The sequence below is a fragment of the Equus przewalskii genome, chromosome 6, assembly GCF_037783145.1.
Source record: "Equus przewalskii isolate Varuska chromosome 6, EquPr2, whole genome shotgun sequence".
In the NCBI taxonomy this organism is placed as follows: domain Eukaryota; kingdom Metazoa; phylum Chordata; class Mammalia; order Perissodactyla; family Equidae; genus Equus; species Equus przewalskii.
This window is the reverse complement of record NC_091836.1, coordinates 50434335-50456648: the sequence shown is the minus strand read 5'-3', so window position 1 is coordinate 50456648 and position 22314 is coordinate 50434335. Positions and strand designations below refer to the sequence as shown.

Genomic DNA, 22314 nt, shown 5'->3' with positions numbered 1-22314 from the left:
GATTGGCCCTGAGCTAACACCTGTGCCCATCTTCCTCTACTTTATATGTGACACCTACCACAGCATGGCGTGCCAAGCGGTGCCATGTCCACACCTGGGATCCAAACTGGTGAGCCCCGGGCCACCGAAGCAGAATGTGCGAACCTAACCACTATGGCACTGGGCCGGCCCCTGTAGTTAACTTCTATTTTACTCCCCAGTATCTAGGGGTTTATTTGTCATTGTTGTTTTTAAATCAGTAAGTAATGTAAGTCCAGCGTTATGTTTGCTATTCCTGGCATTTTTTCCACACATAAAATTTCAAGTTTCCTTTTGGGGAAGGAGGGGTGCTTGTAGTCACCCAAATACAGAGCTTTCTTTGCTGGTTTCTTTCCTTTGGTCTCCTGTCTGATCCTGAGATGACCAGTTTTTTCCCCTTTTTTGGTGTTAAGCTGATAAGCTCCTGGTGGCCCTGAGTGCCCCTACTATGAGCAGTGGCCTCCCTTTCTAGGGTGTCCCTGTCAACAATGGAGTAGCAAGGGGTTACATCAAAGAGAACAGTAGTAATGGAATCCTGAATCTATGAAGATTTGGTTTTCAGGAGGATGGTTTTAGCGTGTTGATAGACAGCAGCACTCAAGAGTGCCCGAGAGCGCTGACCACGAGATCTACAACCTCACGTGAGCTGAGAACCTCCTCATGTGTCTTAAGGGAAGAAAGAACAAAATGTTCCTTCTCTTTTTCATTTTTCATTAAACATTGAGCCATGCACACCATGGATGGGATCCGCTATCTCCTACTATGTCTGGGAGTGAATTGTGACACTAAAAGTGACAGAGAGATGTGCCTTTAAAACAGCATTTAAAGTTTTTGGAACCCATTGTTTTCTGGAGTGATCTACACCTAGCTACTGACCAGTGAGAAGAGCCTATACAAACTTGGAATTAAATGGGTATCTCCCGAGGGTTGCAATGCTCAGGGGACAGAGAGTCAATGACATTTGTGATGGCCTATCAATGTGGCACCTTATTTACCTCAGACTTGTTTGTCCACCAGAGTAAAAGAAGTATTGTCCCTTTAAGGAGCACTGCCTGGGGCTCTCTGCCAAGCTCCTCAGCCCTCCATGATGGCTCCTGGTGGGGGGTCTTTCCGGGTTCCCAGGCCAGTGGATCAGTCTCAGTGCCCTCAATGCACTCTGAGGGAACACTCCTTGCTTCCCTTTCCAAGAAGCCTTCACTGTGCCTCTTTCAGCCTATGCCGATTAGCCCTAGATGCCCCATGATTTCTCACCTGGTAGGACACACTGTCACCAATAAGGTGTCATTGGGGACTGCTCATACCCTAGTCTTACTACCATTACTAATCAAGAATCTGGGGCCAGCCCCGTGGCCGAGTGGTTAAGTTCCAACGCTCTGCTTCAGAGGCCCAGGGTTTCACTGGTTCGGATCCTGGGCGGGGACATGGCACTGCTCATCAGGCCATGTTGAGACAGCGTCCCAAGTGCCCAACTAGAAGGACGCACAACTAAAAGTATACAACTATCTACTGGGGGGATTTTGGGAGAAAAAGCAAAAAAAAAAAAAGAGAGAGAGATTGGCAAGTTGTTAGCTCAGGTGCCAATCTTTAAAAAAAAAAAAAAAGAATCTGGGTCACTCTCATCACAGTTTAGTTTGGAAAACCTCCCAGGACAAGGCTGACACAGCAGCAAGCAGCGAGGGCCAAAGCACAAGGGCTCCCACAGCCACAGCCAGCAGTTCCCTCCCAGGCAGAGCTCGCTGTTCAGTAGAGGCAGTTCGTGAGCCAAGAGAAGTTGAGACGCAGGGCCCTCTGTTGATTAATGTGTCACTCTACTTGTTTGCATCAAATGATTAGTGCCTGAGTCTTAATTTATAATGGTGACACAGACAGGTCAATGCCTTGGAAAGTTTATTAGTTACACAATCCTAAGAAAATGGGAGACCATGAAACACAGGGCTACATGGGGAAGCAGCAGGTCATTAGGAGGGAAAAGTAGGAATGAAGGGGGAGCTTTATTGGGGTTTCTGCTAGGGAAAGCAAGCCAGAGGAGGGTACAGCTTCGTATTGGCCTGTTTGAAGAATTCCAGTGGGCTCTGGGGCATAATGGCCCTCCCCAGTCATCTGCTACCTGGCTCCGAGTTGATTTAGCCCAGGGGAAATATTGGTGTGTGAGAGTTAGATGAATGAGGCTGATGGAGCATGGGCTCTGGATTGGTTGGTTTGTGCCAGAAAGGTGAACTATCAAGTGAATGGTTCTCTCTCGGTAGGAGGCAGCCAGCCCTGGAGGGGCAGTCTCTCTCCAGCCACAAAGACTCTAAAATGCCTAAAAATCATAATATACAGAGAATTTAAAGCATGATCAATACAATGGTGAACACAAAATTCAGACACCAAGGTTTCCTCTTGGATGGAAGATTGTGATGCAATATGAAGGACACACTCGTGGGTAAGGTAATCTTCCATTTCTTGGTCTGGAAAGTGTGTACCTGGATCTCAGCATTCTGTTGTTTATTATCAGTATATATACACTCTCACACAGTTTTCTTTTTTTTTTTTTAAAGATTGGCACCTGAGCTAACAATTGTTGCCAATCTTGTTTTTTTTTTTTTCTGCTTTATCTCCCCAAACCCCCCTGTACATAGTTGTATATCTTAGTTGCAGGTCCTTCTAGTTGTGGGATGTGGGACGCCGCCTCAACGTGGCCTAATGAGTGGTGCCATGTCCGCACCCAGGATCCGAACCCTGGGCTGCCGCAGCGGAACGTGCAAACTTAACCACTCGGCCATGGAGCCGGCCCCTCACACAGTTTTCTGTACGTATGCTATAATTATAAAATATTAGAATAGGAAAAATCACACAGCAGCAGCATAAAAATAAGGCCAGAGAAATAAAAACACTGCATTAGTAATCAGAATATAAAATAATTTATCTTGTAGCTGACATTTCAGATTGGACTTTAAAATCGTGTTAAAATGTTGTTCAGAATCACAGAATAACTAAAACCAGAAAGGTAGAAAATAAAATATTTATAAATAACATAACAAACACGAATGATGTGTTGTAGGTAGAATAATGGTCTCCAAGAGATATCCGTGTTCTTATTCCTGGAACATGTGAATGTGTGTATTAACCACGTCTTTAATTTTCTGTATTCTTATGGTTTGACTTCTAGAAGGCCTTCCTGACCCTGGAGGGACTGCCCCTCCCAGGGTTAACCAACTCCTAGAGATAAAGAAAACTCATCCAAGAACAACTTTCACATGTAAACCAACTAGTTCTGGGGCCTCCATCCCCAACCGCCTCCCTTATTAGACTCTCAAACTCTGGGCAACTATCAACCTGCATTAATCACCCAGGGCCAGGTACAATCCTGGGAGATCCCCTGTGCCCAAGAGCCTGCTGATATTATTCGAACTAGCAAATCCTAAACCTGCTGACTCTCCCTCACATATTTCTTCCCCATGGAAACCACAATTAAGGCTCATTGCCTCATTCCCCCTTGTTCAAACAGTATCCTAACGAGCCCCAGTTTTTCCCTGGTTAGAACCCACACATGGCCTGCTGAGCTTCCTGTTTCTAGAGGACAGTTCAGGAAGGATGAGCTTCTTCCTTCAGGACATTCATTTCCATGTCTGTGTGTCTTACTATATCAGATTAGGACAAATCCCAGAGACCCTTTAAACAATATGTGAGGTCACATGGCAAAGGGAAATCAAGGTTATACAATAGCTGACCTTAAAATAGGGAGATTATTCTAGAGTCTGCACCTGGCCTAATGGAATCTCAAGTGCCCTTCAAAGTAGAAGAGGAAAGCAGACTAGGAGAACCAAAGATATGGTATCACGAGAAAGAGGTCAACTGATGTTTCCTGCTTTGAAGATGGAAGAAAAATGAGACAAAAGGCATCTAGAAGCTGGAAAAAGCAAGTAAACAGAGTCACCCCTGCCCAAACACAGTGTTACTGATATTTTGATTTTAGCTCAGTGATATCCTCTTAGGAGTTCTGATTGCTAAAACCATTTGATAGCAAATTTTTTATTTATGGCACTAACTCTGTGGCAATTTGTTACATCAGCAATAGAAAACTAATGCAAAATGGAAATCTGAAACATTACGGTATAGACTGTAAGGTCAGAAAGGAGCAGCTGTCTTTATTGTCTGCAATGCCAATCCATCCTCTCTTCTCAGGAATCTCTTGCAAGGAGACCTTGGCACACCCTGCTTCGCAAAGCCAGCTTTTGAAAAGGTCCCTGATGACTGTCATGCTCAAGTCCCATCCACATTTCCCTCACCCAATCAGCATTTGGTACAGTCAGTCAGGCACTGCTCCTTGCCTTGGATTCACAGACACCAATCTTAATTGTATTCCTATTTCATGGACCTCTACTTCCTGATACATTTTATACCTTCTCTCATGACCCTAACTGCTGAATACAGACGTGTCTAGGGCTTGTCAATCCTTGGTGACATCATCTGACCTAATGGCATTAAGTGCCATTTCTACACTGATGACACCTAATGTAAGCACTCAGCCTGATAAGGAAGTGAATTTCTCCTGTACCAAGAATTCTTCAGACAAGCAGTCCAATGGCAAGTACAATGATATCATGGGAGGAAGATGTTCCTGTGTTTTTTAGCCAAACCATATTTTTCTGTGGCTTTTGTCTTCATAGTACAAAAGTTAGCATCCACATTCCAGGAGAGGTTTCTAATTTATATGAAAAAAAGGGAGAAGGATGAAGGGCAATAATTAAAGAGAAATAGACAGATGACACTGTCTCTATTTTTTTCAGATTTATATTTTTATTGACATATAATTGACATAATACTATACTAGTTTCAGGTGCACAATGTAATGAGTCAATATTTGAATATATTGCAAAATGGTCACTACAAGAGGTCTAGTTAACACCCATAGACAGTTCCCTTTTAAATGGCTGTCTCTCCTGTCTCAGGCCTTGATCCTGAAAATTCTATACTGAAGGGGTTTTAAAAGACCCCATATCAATTTTCACAAGCTGCCATGTCTCCCATTATTGTTAAGGGAGACTTAAAATGAATCCATGTTCACGGAAACTATTTCTATATTTACCTGTACTCACCTAGGTCCCCCTTCCATTTACATTTTTCAAACATTCTGCTTTCCCACAATGGTCAGAACCTGATAAGGGGAAGATGATATCCTAGGATCCAGCAACAATAGGATGCCCTGAGGGACCCCTGAAAGTCCTGTTTTGGGACCATCGGGCAGAGCGTACATCTGACTTCCCTGCTCCAAAAGCTTTGCCAGACTTCTCAGGATATAAAGGCTGCTTAATACATCCTAATGCCCCCTATGATCCCTTGCAGGAAATAGAAATAATAGCTCAGGAACAACACCAGGAATGGTGTGGACCACTACAAGAGGAGACAACACACTCCACTTGGTGATTGCCAGCTACATCCGAAAATGACCAGAGAAGAAATTCTTTTCCATTCTGCAGAGCCCCCAAACTACACACATGAGCCTGGCCACACTCCTCTGGATATAGAGATAAAAGTCATCTATAGTCACCATCACCCCACGTTCCCTGGTAATGCAACAGTTCTCTGGGAGAGAGGCTATAAAAATGAAAAGAAGGATGTCAGGATCATAGCAGAGTGAGTTCTCCTGGTAGTCTCTCCCCTCCAACATACAACAAAAAATACCTTCATACTCCAAGAGAGAACATCCAAACACAACAAAAAAAACGTCTGAGAGAACCACGCAGCCATACGACCAAGGGCAGAGAGGCTGGAGCACCCCTCGGAGGAGGCAGAATGGGGTAAGAGAAAACATTTCTCCCTCCCCTGAAGACTTCAATCCGGGACCATGGGCTGCCTCCAAGATGGAAGGACTATGGGAGGGGACATTCGTTCACAGGAATGTCAAAGATCCCCAAGAGCCCTGGTAGCCTAGAGGGAAGCCTTCTACTGGGGCAAAAGCTTTCCCAGGGGGTGACCTTATCAAGCCAACACCCCAGGACAACACATAGTGACAGCAAAGGGAGAAAACCCCAAGAGCAGGCAGGAGCAAGTGCCCCCTCCCCCCACCCACCCACGACCTGCTCCAGCGCCTGAGATCTCAGGTGAAGGCGGAGGGCTCAGAGTATGTGGCTCTTGACCCCCACCCAGTGGCGATAGGCAGTAACTGCAACCAAATAACAACAAGATGACAAAACAGACCAAACCCTCTATCAATATGAAAGATTATATTAGATCTCCAGAACAGAGAGAAAATGATAAGTACCCAGAAATCAGTCCCCAGGACACAGGAATATGTCATCTAAATGACAAAGAATTCAAAACAGCTGTCATAAAAAAACTCAACAAGTTAAAAGAGAATGTATAGAAACAATTCAGCTAGTTCAGGAGTTACTCCACAAAAGAGATTGAAATTATAGAGAAGAATCAAACAGAAATATTAGAGATGAAAGACACAATGGAAGAAATAAAACAAAATACGGATTCCCTCAATGCAATGCTCAAGTGGAAATCATAGAGGAGTGTATCAGCATAATCGAAGATAGACATGTGGAAATGATCCAGATAGATGAGGAGAGAGAACTAAGACTAAAAAGAAATGAAGAAAAGTCTCTGATAAGTATCCGGCTCAATTAGGAAATGCAACATAAGAATTATAGGTATTCAAGAAGGAGAAGAGGAGAATGGAGCAGAAAGCTTGTTCAAAGAAATAATAGCAGAGAACTTCCCAAACCTAGGGAAGGAGATGGAAATCCATGTGGAAGAGGCTACCAGATCTTCTAAATATGTCAACATAAAAAGACCTACTGCAAGGCATACAGTAGTGAAACTGGCAAAAGTGAATGACAAAGAAAGAATACAAAGGCACCATGGTGGAAGAAAATAACCTACAAAGGAACCCCCATCAGGCTTTCAGTGGATTTCTCTGCAGAAATCTTACAGGCTAGGAGAGACTGGAATGACGTATTCAAATCTTTGAAGGAGAAAATATTTCAGTGAAGAATACTCTATCCAATGAAAATATCCTTCAGATATGATGGAGAAATAGAAACTTTCCCAGACAAACATAAGCTGATGGAGTTCATAGCCATGAGACACCCCCCCACACACACACACACACACAAGAAGTCCTGAAGAAGGCCTCACACCTGAAAAAAAAAAAAGGGGGAGGGAGAAAGGGGTTACAAGGCACGGAGTAAGAGATAAATAGGTAGATAGAATCAGAGCAGGATAGCAAATACTCAAGTATAGCATTAAGGACAAAGGGAATGAAAACACAAAAACAAAGATAATCTTGTCATTTTAACCACAAACTCATAACACAAGATGGAGCAAGGTGTGAGAAAAAGAACTTAGGAGGGGAAGAGGAAAGGGACTGAATTGGTTTAGTCTAAGGAAATAAGAGGCCATCAGAAAATGGACTATCTTTTCCATGAGATTTTGAATACAAACCTTGTGATAACCACTACACAAAAAAGCAGAACAAAGACACAAAGAATAAATAAGGAGAAAACAAAGAAACACAACATAAAAAACTACATAACACGATTGGTAGACCAAAATACATAGAACAAGAAAGCAAGGAAATGCAGGAGAATGAGAAAATGAGTGATAAAATGGCAGCATTAAGCCATCATATATCAATAATCAGCCTAAACATAAATAGATTGAATTCTGCAATGAAGAGACACAGAGCAGTGAGATGGATTAAAGAACAAGACCCAACAAGATGCTGCCTCCAGGAAACACATCTCAGCTCCAATGACAAACACAGGCTCAGAGTGAAGGGATGGAAGACGTTATTCCAAGCAAATTGCCAACAAAAGAAAGCAGGTGTTGCAATACTTAGACAAAGTAGACTTCAAGATAAGATAAGTAAAGAGAGACAAAGAGGGGCAGTATATAATGATCAAAGGGACATTCCATCAAGAAGAAATAACACATAAATATTTATGCACCCAACACAGGAGCACCGAAGTACATAAAGCAACTATTAACAATCCTAAAAGAAGATATTAATAATAACACAATAATAATAGGGGACCTCAACTCTCCAGTCACATCAATGGATAGATCATCCAGACAGAAAATCAACAAGGAAACAGTGGAATTAAATCAAAAGCTAGACCAGTTGGACTTAACAGACATATATAGAAGACTGCATCCAAAAACAGCAGAATATACATTCTTCTCAAGTGTGCATACATTCTCAAGGATAGACCATATGCTGGGAAACAAGGCAAGCCTCAATAAATTCAAGAAGATTGAAATAATAGCAAGCATCTTTTCCAATCACAATGCTATAAAGCTAGAAATTAACTACAAGGAAAAAACTGAGAAAGGGACAAAGATTTGGAGACTAAACAACATGCTGTTGAACAAGCAATGGATCATTGAAGAAATTAAAGGAGAAATCAAAAAATATCTGGGGATAAATGAAAATGAAAACATACCACACCAACTAATATGGGATTCAGCAAAAGCCATATTAAGATGGAAATTCATTGCAATACAGGCACACCTTAACAAACAAGAAAAATCCTAAATAAGTAATTTCAAATTACACCTAACTGAATTAGAAAAAGAAGAAGAAACAAAGCACAAAGTCAGCAGAAGGAGAGAAATATTGAAAATCAGAGCAGAAATAAATGCTATTGAAACAAAAAAGGGAGTAGAAAAGATGAATGAAACAAAGAGCTGGTGGTTTGAGAAGATAAACAAAATTGACAAATCCTAGCCAGACTTACAAAGAAAAAAGAGAGAACGCTCAGATAAATAAAATTAGAAATGAAAGAGGAAAAATAACAACAGATACCATAGAAATATAGCAGATTATTAGAGAATACTACGAAAAACTATATGCCAACAAAATGGACAGTCTACGGGAAATGGGTAAACTCTCAGACTTTTACAACCTCCCAAAGCTGAATCAAGAAGAAATAGAGAATCTGAATAGACCAATCACAAGGGAAGAGATTGAAACAGCAATCAAAAGCATCCCAACGAATAAAAGCCCAGGACCAGACGGCTTTCCTGGGGAATTCTACCAAACTTTCAGAGAGGATTTAATACCTATCCTTTTCAAGCTATTCCAAAAAATTAGGAAAGATGGGACACTTCCTAACACATTCTACAAGGCCAACATCACTCTGATACCAAAGCCTGACAAGGACAGCACAAAAAAGGAGAACTACAGGCCATTATCGCTGATGAATATAAATGCAAAAATACTCAATGAAATATTGGCAACCCGAACACAGCAAGACATCAAAAAGATCATACAACATGATCAAGTGGGATTTATACCAGGGACACAGGGATGGTTCAACATCTGCAAATCAATCAATGTGATACACACATTAACAAAATGAGGAATAAACCACGTGATCATCTCAATAGATGTAGAGAAAGCATTTGACAAGATCCAACAGCCATTTATGATAAAAACTCTTAACAAAATGGGGATAGAATGAAATTACCTCAACATAATAAAGGTCGTATATGACAAACACACAGCCAGCATCATACTCCTTAGGGAAAAACTGAAAGCCATCCCTCTGAGAACAGGAGCAAGACAAGGATGCTCTCTATCACCACTCTTATTCAACATAGTCCTGGAGGTTTTGGCCAGAGCAATTAGGCAAGAGAAAGGAATAAAAGGAATCCAGATAGGGAGTGAAGAAGTGAAACTCTCGCTGTCCACAGACGACATGAACTTATATATAGAAAACCCTGAGGAATCCATCAGAAAACTATTAGAAATAATTAACAACTACAGTAAAGTCGTGGGGTACAAAATCAACTTATAAAACTTCGTTGCATTTCTATACTCTATCTATTTTGTAATCTCTTTTCCCACAGGCCAGTTCTTAATCAACTGCTTCAGCATTACTGTCGATTGTCCATTCTCATTGAAGAGACCCATGGGATGAATAGGCCATCTATACCTAAAAACCAGCAAGACCTATTCATCACATTTAAGGTATAATCCTTCACATGTAAGGCAGTGCCCATTCCAAGGTGGGACTGGCACAGCAGTACGAACATAGAGAGGCCAACAAGCAATGCTACAAGCTTTTATCTCTCAAATGACACAAATACAATCAGCCCTTGGTCTCATAAATTAAGGTCAAAGCGCACTAGCTACAACGATTCTTAGCTGTTTAGTCCTTGATTTACTGCTGGCTGACCATAGACGTGTTTGCAAAATTGTGCTAACTTCCTGGTGTATGGCCATTAATAACATGAGCCAAGTGGTCCAGCTTATCAAAGATATGAACAATTCTATGACAATTATCAAAGAAGTTTCACATAATTACACTTTACAGTTGTACTATCACATGACTCCATGACCCGGACATCTCTCAATTTATCATGGACATATTTTCATGGTTCCTAACCATTGAATGTGGAGTTTGGCTATGTGCTTTGTGTCACGGGGTCATAATACTCTTCTAGAAATAGCCTATGCTCTGCTTTACTTAAATGTTGTGGATTTATGCCTAGCTTGATCTCACCTTATACAAGCGTCTTCCAAGATACAGGTCTCAACTACCTAAGACTATGGGATCTCGGCCAGTACCCCAAATACACATAACGCAAATAGTGATGATAAAACATCACAGTCTAGTTGTCTTGAGCATACTTTTAATTTCTGTATATTGATGCTTTAACGTCTACAGACTTTAGATCACCCCAAAACAAATGCTCTAAAAGTCAAAGTGAACATGAATTTCTCAGGGGCAACACTTTCAAACGTAGTTAGCCCATCCCAAGCCTGCTTACCCTGCCTTGCCCATTTCTTCCTGTGGAAACCACAATAAAAGTGCATGTCCACAGTTCTGCTCCCTCTCCCTGCCTCATGGGCACCCTGGTGCTTCCCTGAGTGGCTTGGGTAACATGTGCTGTGTTCTCTCCAGGGAACTGTGAGTATAACAAAACCATAAAACTCTTTTTAATCTCTTTCTCTTCATCTACAACAGATCTAACCATACATTACCCAAGGTAACATGATTGAAAGAGAGTACCACACCATTTCAATTACCATGGTATTTTTTTCTTTGAGGAAGAGTTGCCATGAGGTAACATCCCTTTCCAATCATTCTATCTTTTTGCTTGAGGAAGGCTAGCCCTGAGCTAACAGCTGTGTGACTCTCCCTCTACTTTGTGTGTGGGATGCCTCCATAGCATGGCTGATGAGTCAAATAGGTACATGCCCAGGATCCGAACCCATGAACGCCAGGTTGCCGAAGAGGATCATGCTGAACTTGAACCGCTTGGCCACAGGCCTGGCCCCTAGATTACCATAGTTTGAAATTGGGAATTGGAGAAAGTTGGATTTTCTGTTTCTACAAAAACAGCTGTGGGAATTTTGATTGGGTTGAATCTGCAGACTGCTTTGGGTAGTACTGACACGATCATATTATCTTACTATCCATGAGCACAGGATATCGTTTCCATTGTTTAGACCTTCTTTACATCCCTCCAGCTACATTCTGTAATTTTCAGTCCCCAAAGCTTTCACCTCTTTGGCTAAATTTATAACATGGTAGTTTATTTTTTTAGATGCTATTGTAAATGGAATGGCCATCTTAATATTCTTTTCTGGTTCTTCATTGCTGCTGTCCAGAAACACAATTGATTTAGGGGTGTTGATCTTGTATCCTGCAACATCGCTCAATTCATTATAAGCAGTAGTAACTATTTTTTGTGAGGAAGATTGGCCCTGAGCTAACATCTGTGCCAATCTTCCTCTATTTTATGTGGTATGCCACCACAGCATGGCTTGCTGGGTGGCACTAGGTCCGTGCCCAGGATCTGAACCTGCAAAACTCAGGCTGCTGCAGCAGAGCACGTGAACGTAACCACCACACCACCAGACTGGCCCCAATATAAGCTGTAATAACTTTTGTAGATTCTTTTGGATTTCCTGTATATAGGATCATGTCATCTCCAAATAAAAATAGTTTTTTCTTTCCTTCCAACTTGGAAGACTTTTGTTTCTTTTTCTTGCCTGATTGCTCCAGTTACAATTTCCAGTACAGTGTAGAATAGCAGTACTGAAACTGGGCATCTTGATCTCAGGGGGGAAAACCTTTCCATCTTTCACCATTGATTTTGATGTTAGCTGTGGATTTTTCACAAATGCCCATTATCATATTGAATAACATCCCTTCTGTTCCTAGTTTTCTGAGTTTCTATACAGAAAAGATGACAGATTTTGACAATTACCTTTAGTGCATCAGAATGCTATAGTGTTTTTTTCCCATTTGTTCTATTAACATGATGTATCACACTTTTTTACTCACTTTTGTTGAAACCCCGCCCACCCCCCCGTGTACTCGGAGGATAAATCTCACTTGGGTCATGATGCTTAATCCTTTTAATGTGCTGTTGGTTTTGGTTTGTAAGTATTTTGTTAAGAATGTTTGTATCTATATTCGTGAAATACATGAGTCTGTAATATTCTTTTCTTGTGATGGTTTTATCTTGATTTGGTGTCACTGTAATGCTGATCACACAGAATAAATTAGGAAGTGTTCTCTTTTGTATTCTATTTTTGCAAGAGTTTGAGAAAGATTGCTGTTGATTCTTCTGTAAATGTTTGGTACAATTCATCACAGAGGCCATCTGGTCCTCCATCTTTCTTCCTTGGGAGAAGCTGAATTACTGATTCACTCCCTTTAATTGTCATAAGTCTGTTGAGATTTTTCATTTCTTCCTGATGCGGTTTAGTTAATATATGTTACCAGGAGTTTGTGTATTTCATCTAGGTTATCTAATTTGTTGGTGTACAATTGTTCATAGTATTCTATTACAGTCCTTTTCATTTCTGAGTGGTCAGTAGTAATGATTTTACTTACTTTCATCTCCACTTTTCTTTGTCACACTAGCTAAAGGTTGTCAATTTTGTTGAACTTTTTAAAGAAACATTTGGTTTCATTGCTCTTGCTATTGTTTCTCTGTTGGCTATTTTATATATTTCCCTTCCAATTTTTAGTATTTCTGTCCTTCTTTTAGATGTGTTTACAGTGTTCTTCTTTTCTACTTCCTCAAAGTACAGAGTTAAGTTGTTGATTTGAGATCTTTCTTTTCTTTTTTTTTCTTTTGAGGAAGATTAGCCCTGAGCTAACTACTGCCAGTCCTCCTCTTTTTGCTGAGGAAGCCTAGCCCTGAGCTAACATTGTGCCCATCTTCCTCTACTTTATATGTGGGACGCCTACCACAGCATGGCGTGCCAAGTGGTGCCATGTCCACACCCAGGATCCGAACCGGTGAACCCCAGGCCACCAAAGCAGAACACGTGCACTTAACCGCTGCACCACCGGGCCGACCCCTGAGATCTTCCTTTTATAGTGAAGGTATTCACACTCACCTACAGGAAACCATCAGCTCTCAGCTTAGCCCCACCATCAGTGAACCTAACCCAGGCAGTGGCTTCCCTTCAGGTGGTGGAATGGAGAATGAAGTTTCTACAAAGTCGGTAGCTGCCTAAAGGTAAAATCAAAATGCTTGTGGTCAGGCTGCCGTATTCTACAAGATACCATTTCCATTTGACTAGCAGAACCTGTTTGAATTTTCCCTTATTGATCACTCAATTCTATGGGGCTTCCAGGCCAGAGTCACAGGGCTCCATGAGTCAAGCATTCAGTTTCAGCCAGAAAGTAGTACCATGTTCACAGCTGTCTTTTTTAAAAAGGAGTGTGCTTGGTGACCACATCAGCCACATGCTGCTGATATATGGGGAAACGGCCTCTCTGCATATTCTAAAACAATGCTTTCTCCCCCTGGGATTCTATATTGTTTCTGTCAGACCACCTGGAAATCTGTGGCAATCTGAGAACCCTCTGACACCTACAGGACAGGGAAGCTCAAGCATGTGAAACATCCATACCACTTGCACATTCAGCAGAAACCACAAGAACACAGTGACTGGGCCCATAGGACACTACCCACAAGGTTACTTTAGCTTTCTTTTCCTACTGCCAAATTTGCCCAAACTCTTACAGAAATATGAACCAAGGAGACTGAAATGCATGTGTCAGACTAGTAACAACAAAAAGTGCAGCTCCCAGGAGATGATACCGTCCTTCACAGGGAGCAGGAGCAGTGTAGGGTGACGGGATGGGTAGCTGTGAGGCAAGGTGAAGGTGGCACAGGATCTCTGCCCAAGTGCCACTGTTGCCTCCTCCCTCAGTAGTCAGGGCCTTGCATTCTTGGCATGCTCAGCAAGATAAGTGGGAGCAAAGATCCATGGAGGAGTATTTTCCATCAATCCACGGTGTCCTCTGCTGATTTTTCACATGAATATGCCACTCTGCCAGACACTGACCAGTAAAGGTTGGGACCAAATCTGCTCAGTTTAACTCATACAGCATTTATTAATGCCACTATCATTAGGAGTCCAGACAGAAGGATGAGGCCAACCTGTAGGATTAATCGTACCCATGACCCCAAAATCTCGGATTCAGTCAACTGTGAACAAGATCCATGGAGGAATGAAGATGTCGTGTAAAGCCAGTCCACTCTCCCATATAACCTACACAACAGAGTAAAGACTAAGCTGCTATATTTGGTGTTGTTCCTAATAACTACAGGCTGTGACACAGTCTAAACAGCAACACTCATACCCAGAGTGAACTTCTCCACAACCCACTCTCCTCCACAAACATAAACACAAAAGGGCACAGGTCATTCTTTTTCATGTTCGATTTTTAAACTTGATATGCATTACCATTACACAGGTTTGATTAAGCCCCATGCAAAGTGTCACCAAGCAGCAGCATCCTCGAGGGCCAGTCATGACAAAATTCAAAGCTGCCTGAACCTCAGAAGTACATGAATTTGTATCATACAGACTGAAATGAGGATATACTGGTCTGTGTGTCTCTACTCAGGGGGAACAATCATGAAATGCCATTGATGGCATCAAGCACAGCAGATTATCAAGACAAGTCCTGTTAACAAGATACTCTTTTTTCATACCACATGGACAGAATGATAAATCCAGCAGCCAGTCATATTTCAAGCTGCAGCTGTTCCATGACTCAGGCAGACAATGTGGTTGTTTTTCCAGGCTGTGGTGCTGGATGTTTTTGACTCCCTTCCTACACTGCCTGTGGTTCAAAGTATTCTTTCCTCAAGAGCTGGACTTGCTGCTCTCCATCATGGCCATGAAATCTGGGTGTATAATCTCACCTTTCCCTCAATAACCTTCTGCTTGCATACTGACCTTTTATCTGAATGGATAAGGTGTGAGAGAAGGGCTTTTTTAGAAAAGATACAGTTGTATTATATCTCCACCTTTCCCAGTGTGAGCCACTGTAGACATATTCCATGAGCAGTGAATTCAGTCAAGCAGTCACTGTCTTCACAATGTAAAACCATATTAATCCAACTACAGATTGCAGGTGGCTAGAAGAGGATTAAGTGTGAATCCTGTCAGCCCACTTTTAGACAGTTTCAAACCAGGAAGGTATAACAACTAGACTGGCCTTGTCTGGCTATCGAGGGAAAGAAAGAGACATTGTGCCCAAAATGGTTAGGATAGAATCACAAATGTTCAACATAGATCTACAGAGCCACCCAGAAAGCAGTTTCACTCAGCATACCAGAAGATTTCTGGACTGAGGGAAACACTTCCCATATTCACAATGTCTTTTGGGCGTGAGTCATCCTATGATTAGACTGTGAATCACACCATGTTTATTAAAGTGAGAGGGACAATCTAAAGGAAAATTGATGACTTTCAAGCATTTTTAACATGGAGGTTTTTCTCCAATGTGAAATTACAATTGAATATTAAAGTAACTAACAGAACTACAACTTTTGACATCTTATTAGGGTTGATCTCCAATTAAAGATCTCCCTTATTTATTAAAAACTGATCAAATAATGAAGGGTTTTCCACATTTCTTACATGACACGGCTTCAGTATGAGTTCTTATATGCTGAGCTATGAGGATAGTCTGATGGCTTTCTCATACTTCTTAAATTTTTACAGCATCTCTCAACTGTGAGTTCCTAAATGATAAGATATGAGGACCAAGTGAAACTTTTCCTGTACTCTTTACATTCACAGAGTCTTTACAGAGTGTGAATTCTCATCTGAATATTAAGCCTTGAGCAATATGCAGATGTGGACCATCTTCTTTCCAGGCCTAGGGACTTTCTCCAATATGAAACTTCATGAGATCATTGTGATGTGAAATATTTAAGGGTTGTGCCACATTCCTTCTTCTCCCAGGGATTTTACAGCAACTATATGTGTTTAAAATAAGACTTGTGGAAGGAAAGAAAGTTTTCCCACATGGCTTACACTCAAAAGGTTTCTCTCCATTGTCAGTTTTTACATCTTCTGTAAGGCATGAAATATTACTGAAAGCTCATCTACATACCCTATAGTGAGTCCACTCTAAGTTCCTACATGTTCTATAAGGTCACATTCTTTACCCTCATAATAAAAGAAGCTTTGATTTCTTTCTTTTATTCTTTCCCTTTATTTTCATAGAGTTTTTCACTAGGTGATTTGGATGTGACTATCAAGGGCTTGTGAACATTTAAAGACTTTTACACATGACTTCCATTGACAGGACTTCTCTCCAGCATGCTTTCTTACATGTTTAGAAAGGGATGAAGACTGAATGAAGGCTATCCCACATTCTTCACATTCATAGTGTTTCTCTCCAGTGGGGTTTTGCTTGTGAATATTGAGCATATAGGATTCTCTTAAGGCTTTCTCACATTCTTTAAGGTGTTCATTTTGCAGGACTTCCATAAAAAACACCATAGACTAGATGGCTTCAGCAGCAGGAACTTATTTTTTCTCAATTCTGGAGGCCAGAAGTCCAAAATCATGGCACCAACAAGGTTCACTTCCCTAGAAGATCTAAGAGAAGCATCTGTTCCAGGCCTTTCTTTGGCTTGCACATGGGTCATCTTCTGCTGTCTTCGCGTGGTTCTCTCTCTGTGTGCATGCATCCCCAGTGTCACTTTCACTTCTTGTTTGGACATCATTGATACTGAATTAGAGCTCCAAACAAAGACCTCATTTTATCCTAATCACCACTTTAAGCTTATCTCCAAATATGGATATATTCTGAGGTATTATGGGAAAGGACTTTAACACATGTTTTCCAGAGGGGCAGAATTCAGGCCATACCATATAGTCTTAGTTTCCAATCCTGTTAGTTCACATGTGCCATGAAGGCTTGTGGAATGAGAAAAGATTTTTGTATCCTTTAATACATAAATTTTCTCTATAGCATACATTCTTAAATTATTAATAAGGAGCAAGAATCAACTATAGGCTTTTCCACATTCCTAACATCCACATAGCTTCTCTCCACTGTGTACTCTTACATGTTCCTTTAGGTTTCAGGAAGGAGTGAAGCCTTTCCCACATGGCATACATTTACCTGCTTTCTCCCCAGTGTGAATTCTGATGTGTGAGCCAAGTCCTGAGTATCAATGAAGGCTTTCCCACATTCTCTACAGACATGAACCTTCTCTCCACTGGAAAGTCTTACACGATAATAAAACTAAGATTGATATTTATGATGATGTCTCCACAATTATAAGGTTTCTCTCCAGTGTGAGTTTGTTCATGACTTTGAAATAATCAGCACAATTAAGGGATTTCCCACATTCCTTACATTGATAGATTCTCTCCAGTGTGATTTCTCTCATATATTCAAACTGAACAGAGACAACTGAAGGCTTTCCCACATTCCTTACATTGATCAAGATCCTCCTCAGTGTGACTTCTTTCATAACTTCAAAAGTAAGTGGAGGAATTGAAAGCTTTACTACAGTGTTCATTCATAGGATTTCTCTCCAGTTTTAATTGCTTTGTGTATTTGAAATGAACTGAAATAACTGAAGGCTTTTCCACACTGAAACATTCATAGGGCTTTTCTCCAGTGTGAGTTTGCATGAGGATATTAAGGTTTATGGAACATGTGATTGTCTGGTAAGATTCCCTCTATGTGTATGGCTTTTCAGCACTGTGAGCCCTCAACTAAGTATTCAGACATGAGGAATACATAACTGCTTTCCTAAATGGCTTACAATCAACGGGCATCTCGCCAGTATGAGTTCTCTAATGTCCAGAAAGCTTTGAGGATTGAGGGAAGGTTTTTCCACATTGCTTACACTCAAAAGCCTTCTCTCCACTGTTTTTTTATACATTCTGAAAGTTGAGAACTAGTGAAAACTTTGCCACATTCTTTACCTTTATTGAGTTTCTCTCCACTACAAATTCTTACGTGTTGAGTTAGGTGTGAGGAAACAGTGAAATTTTTCCCACATTGCTTACATTCATAGGGTTTCTCATCAGTGTGGCTTCACACGGGCACATTAAGTTTTGTGGAAAAGTAAAAGGTCTTGTTGCATTCCTTACCCTAATACGGTTTTTTGGCTCTGTGAGTCTACAAGCGCACATTAAGGCATGAGGAGCATGTACATGCTTCCCCACATACCTTACAAACAAAGGACTTCTCTCCCGTGTGGGATCATATATAAATATTCAGCTAGGCAGAATACCTAAAGCTTTTCCACATTCTCTGTTCTCATAGGAACTTTTTTGTGGTGTGCGTTTGTATATGCACATTGAAGCTTGTGAAGTGAATAGAGAGTCTCCCATATTCCTTCCATTCATAGGGTTTTCTCCATTGTCAATTCTCACATGAGATTTAAGGTATGAGTGATTAACAAAGGCATTCCCACAGTCACCGCATCAAAGTTTTCTCTTGTATGCACATCACCTGGCACACAGTATTCAGAGTCAGACTGATGGCTTTTCTGGACTGCTTAAGATTGGAATGTTTCTCACTGGTATAGGTTTTCTTGGGCAGAGTCAGAAAGCCTTTCCATAATGATTCTCATCACAAGTGTTCCCTCTATTTTGAATACTCTTGTGTGTCTTAAGACATGAGTGCTCACTGAAGACTTTTCACATTATTTACACTCATAGAGTTTCCCTCCATTTTGGATTGTTTCCTGTTGAGGAAGGGATGAATGACGACTAAAGGAATCTTCAGACTCCTTAATAGATTATACAGATCTCAAAACAGAAACATTATTACAATATTTATGATTTTTACCATTTTCGTTACAAGCATACAAAACTGCCCTGTTGATTTCCTCAAATTGAATGACGAAACCCTTCTGGGAGAATGCTATCCCATCTACTATGATTTTAAAATGGTTCCTGTAGTGTTCTATAAAACTGTTTTTAAACTCAACATCTTCAGATATATGTGATTGTATACTTGTGGGAAACTTGAAGCACCAAGTTTCAAGCTAGGTCTAGGATATCCCCAAATTCATCATATTCCATCTATCTCCCCAGAAGCATCACTGTCTTGGGCTATGCCACCTGTTCCAAATATCTCTGGTTTCCACTTATCTTCTATCTAATTCTCAATCTTTTCTGAATGTGTAAAACAAGAGATATCATTGATCCATCTTCCTATTTGTATCCTATTTGGGAGGCTGTTCTCCCCTGCTATGATATCCTCCTGAAGTGCTCATTCTTTCATTTTAAGTCCCAAATCTCATTCTGTGATAAAACAAATAAACAAATTTGAGAGTTTAGAAAGAAATGTTAGGTTAAAGAAGTCCAAAAATATCAGGCTCATCTGTATTACTTTACAAATTAGATATAGGAAAAAAAGGAAAGATTGATTTAAACATTATGGTTATATCAAAAATTTAGCAATGATAAGGACAAGGGGTCAAAATTTTAAGTAGTTTTTATTAGAAAATGATTATACAAAAATTAAAAGTGATGAACAGAAAGAGAAAATATCAGGGAAATAAATATGAAAGATCTCAACAATGCACTAACATCAAAATGATAAATTTAAAACAGAAAAAAACCTAGGACAATTTGTGATCATTGGAAAGTGTGAGGAAATTTAAAATAAGAGTAAGGGAAGTTGAAGATACCCCGCAACATCAGAGACCAATGGCCTCAGCCTTCTGAGAAAAGAGTGCATCTTAAAATTTTTCCTGATTTTACTTCCAACCATACTGAACTTCTCACTGACTGTGGTTTTATTTTGCAAACTTTCACCGTGGAGAACACCTGTCTCTACCGTCCTCAATTCTTCTTGTTCCAACCATGAGATTAGACACGCTTTGAACAGGGGATGCCCTGTCCACAGGGAAAGATACATTAATGGAAGAGCCTCATGCAAGGTAGAACAGAAAGTAAAAGAGAAGGAACTGCCAGCTAAAGGATGAATGAACCAGAAAATCACCATTTGGCAACACTCAATATAATATGTCATCCAGGAAAATATCAAAAATGTCAGGATACAGGATATTCCCATAGTGTCAAGCCTCAGCCCCCTGCTTACTAATTACTCTTCCTAAATAAGAGTAAATTCAATTCCAAGCGCTGGAACGAACAGAAAGCAGCTTACATCTTTTTCCCCAAACGCTCCTGTATGTTGAAGCTCCGGGAGGCTGACCCGGCTCTGGAGCTCAGGCGGGGTCAGGTGCAGCCAGGCACCCCGGCTTTTCGCGGTAGGAAGTTTCGTATTTGTGGGTATTCCCTCACTCTCGCATGCAAGGGTATCAGATACCTGTCCTCCTCAGTACTCGTGTGAATGCTTCTTATCTTCCCATCTGAATATGATGAACCAAAGAAAGAAGTGAGGCCCACAACCGGCCCATATTCACCTGAGCTCGCCCACACCGCCGGGATGCCCAGGCCCACGAGGGACTGAGACGCTGTCCTCTGGAGACGGGACAACAAAGGCTGCTTACGAGGCTTTCTGCAAAGCGGGGCGCAGCGGAAGAAAAGGCTCCCTGACCGCACCTCCCCATCCTCCTCACCGGGACAGAGCTCCAGGGCTCCCCGCCACCCCCCACCCCCCCCCCCAGTCCCTGCCGCTTCGGGAGCGGCCGCGGCCCCGAGCAGAGGGCGGGCCGGGATCACAGAGCAGACGCAGCGGCGGGAGGAGGCCCCGGGCGGGGAGCCGCCAGGACAGAGGCCACAGAGGGAGGCGCGGAGCCCGGCCAGACATGAAGATGGTCGGCGGCTGTGCAGCTGCCTGGTGTCCACGCGGACCACTGGTGGCCGGCCTTTGACCCCGCCCGTCCTCCCGGTCCACGAGGCTCAGCCGAGCCCGGGACCTCCGGAACAGACAGAGAAGGAGTAGCCAAGGGAAGGCAGCCAGCACAGTGCCGACACTTCCGTTTCTGGTCGGAAGGTGGGGGAGCGAGGGGAGGGGCTCCAAGAACACAGGGCGGGGAGGAGCGACCGAGGAAGGAGGGAAGGGAACCGTGATCCTCCTCAGCCAGAAAACCCCGCGCGCGTCCGCGGCTGGAACTGCGATGGAGGGGCGGGGACAAGTCCCAGGGGCGGGGTGGAGCCAGGGCTGATGGCGGTCCCAGGCTGGGTTCCTGCTGTGAAAGTGCTGAGAAAGGCCTCCTCCTCCCACCGAGGAAAAGACATTTATTCTTCGCACTTTATGGATGAGGAGGTAGGCACAGGCCGAACAAGGACGTGCCTTGTTTGCCCAGCAGATTAAATAAAGGGGTCACTGGAACTATATCCTAGGTCGCTTGACACCTTGCAGCGTCCTCCAGAGGATGCTTCCCTTTTAAGTATCAATCTAGGAGCAAAGGGGGGTAAAAAATTAAAGGAGTTAAAAATGCGTTGGTGCTATGATTGCTATCACTACATTTAAATACCCAAACCTGGGACTTTCGGTGCATCTCAAAAAAACCCTTTAACAAAAAAAAAAAAAAAAAAAAGCTGCATCATTTAATTTCTGTGAGGTCCCTAGATTAACCAGATTCATAGGGACAAAAAGTAGAATGGAGGTTACCAGGGCCTGGAGGAGAGGAGAATGGAGATTGTTGATCGGATACATAGTTATACTTTTGAAAGCTGAGAAAGTTCTGGAGATCTGTTGCACAACAAAGTGCATATACTTAACACTACTGAACTGTACACTTAAAATAGTTAAAATGGTAACTCTTAAGTGTTCTTTACCACAATTTAAAGTAAAACCGTTTTTTGTGAATGTTCAAATATATCTAGGAATACAATACCTGCCAAGAAATGACAGGACTAATAAATCAATAAGATACACACAGAATTGCCATACGATCAAGCATTCACTTCTGTGCGTGTACACCCAACAGAATTGAACGCAGGGCCTTGAATACACGTTTGCACAGCCAGGTTCAGAGCAGCATTAGTCACAAGAGCCAAAACGTGGGAACCCGAGTGTCCACTGACACATGAATGTGGTACATATGTACAATGGAGTGTTATTCCACCTTGAAAAGGCAGGA

At 41.8% G+C, this 22314-nt stretch overlaps 1 protein-coding gene across 5 annotated transcripts in view; it reads right to left on the bottom strand.

Moving 5' to 3' along the window:
- Positions 1–22314, bottom strand: part of LOC103561678 (zinc finger protein 426-like) — a 56860-nt gene that overhangs the window by 5428 nt on the left and 29118 nt on the right. For 2 of the 5 annotated variants that reach the window (XR_547505.2, XR_011541060.1), the window contains exon 9: positions 19737–21626. The exons of the other annotated variants lie outside the window; for them this stretch is intronic. The gene's annotated coding sequence lies outside the window, so the exon portion shown is untranslated. Of the gene's footprint in view, positions 1–19736; positions 21627–22314 lie in introns of those variants that run through there. 5 annotated transcript variants of the gene reach the window in all.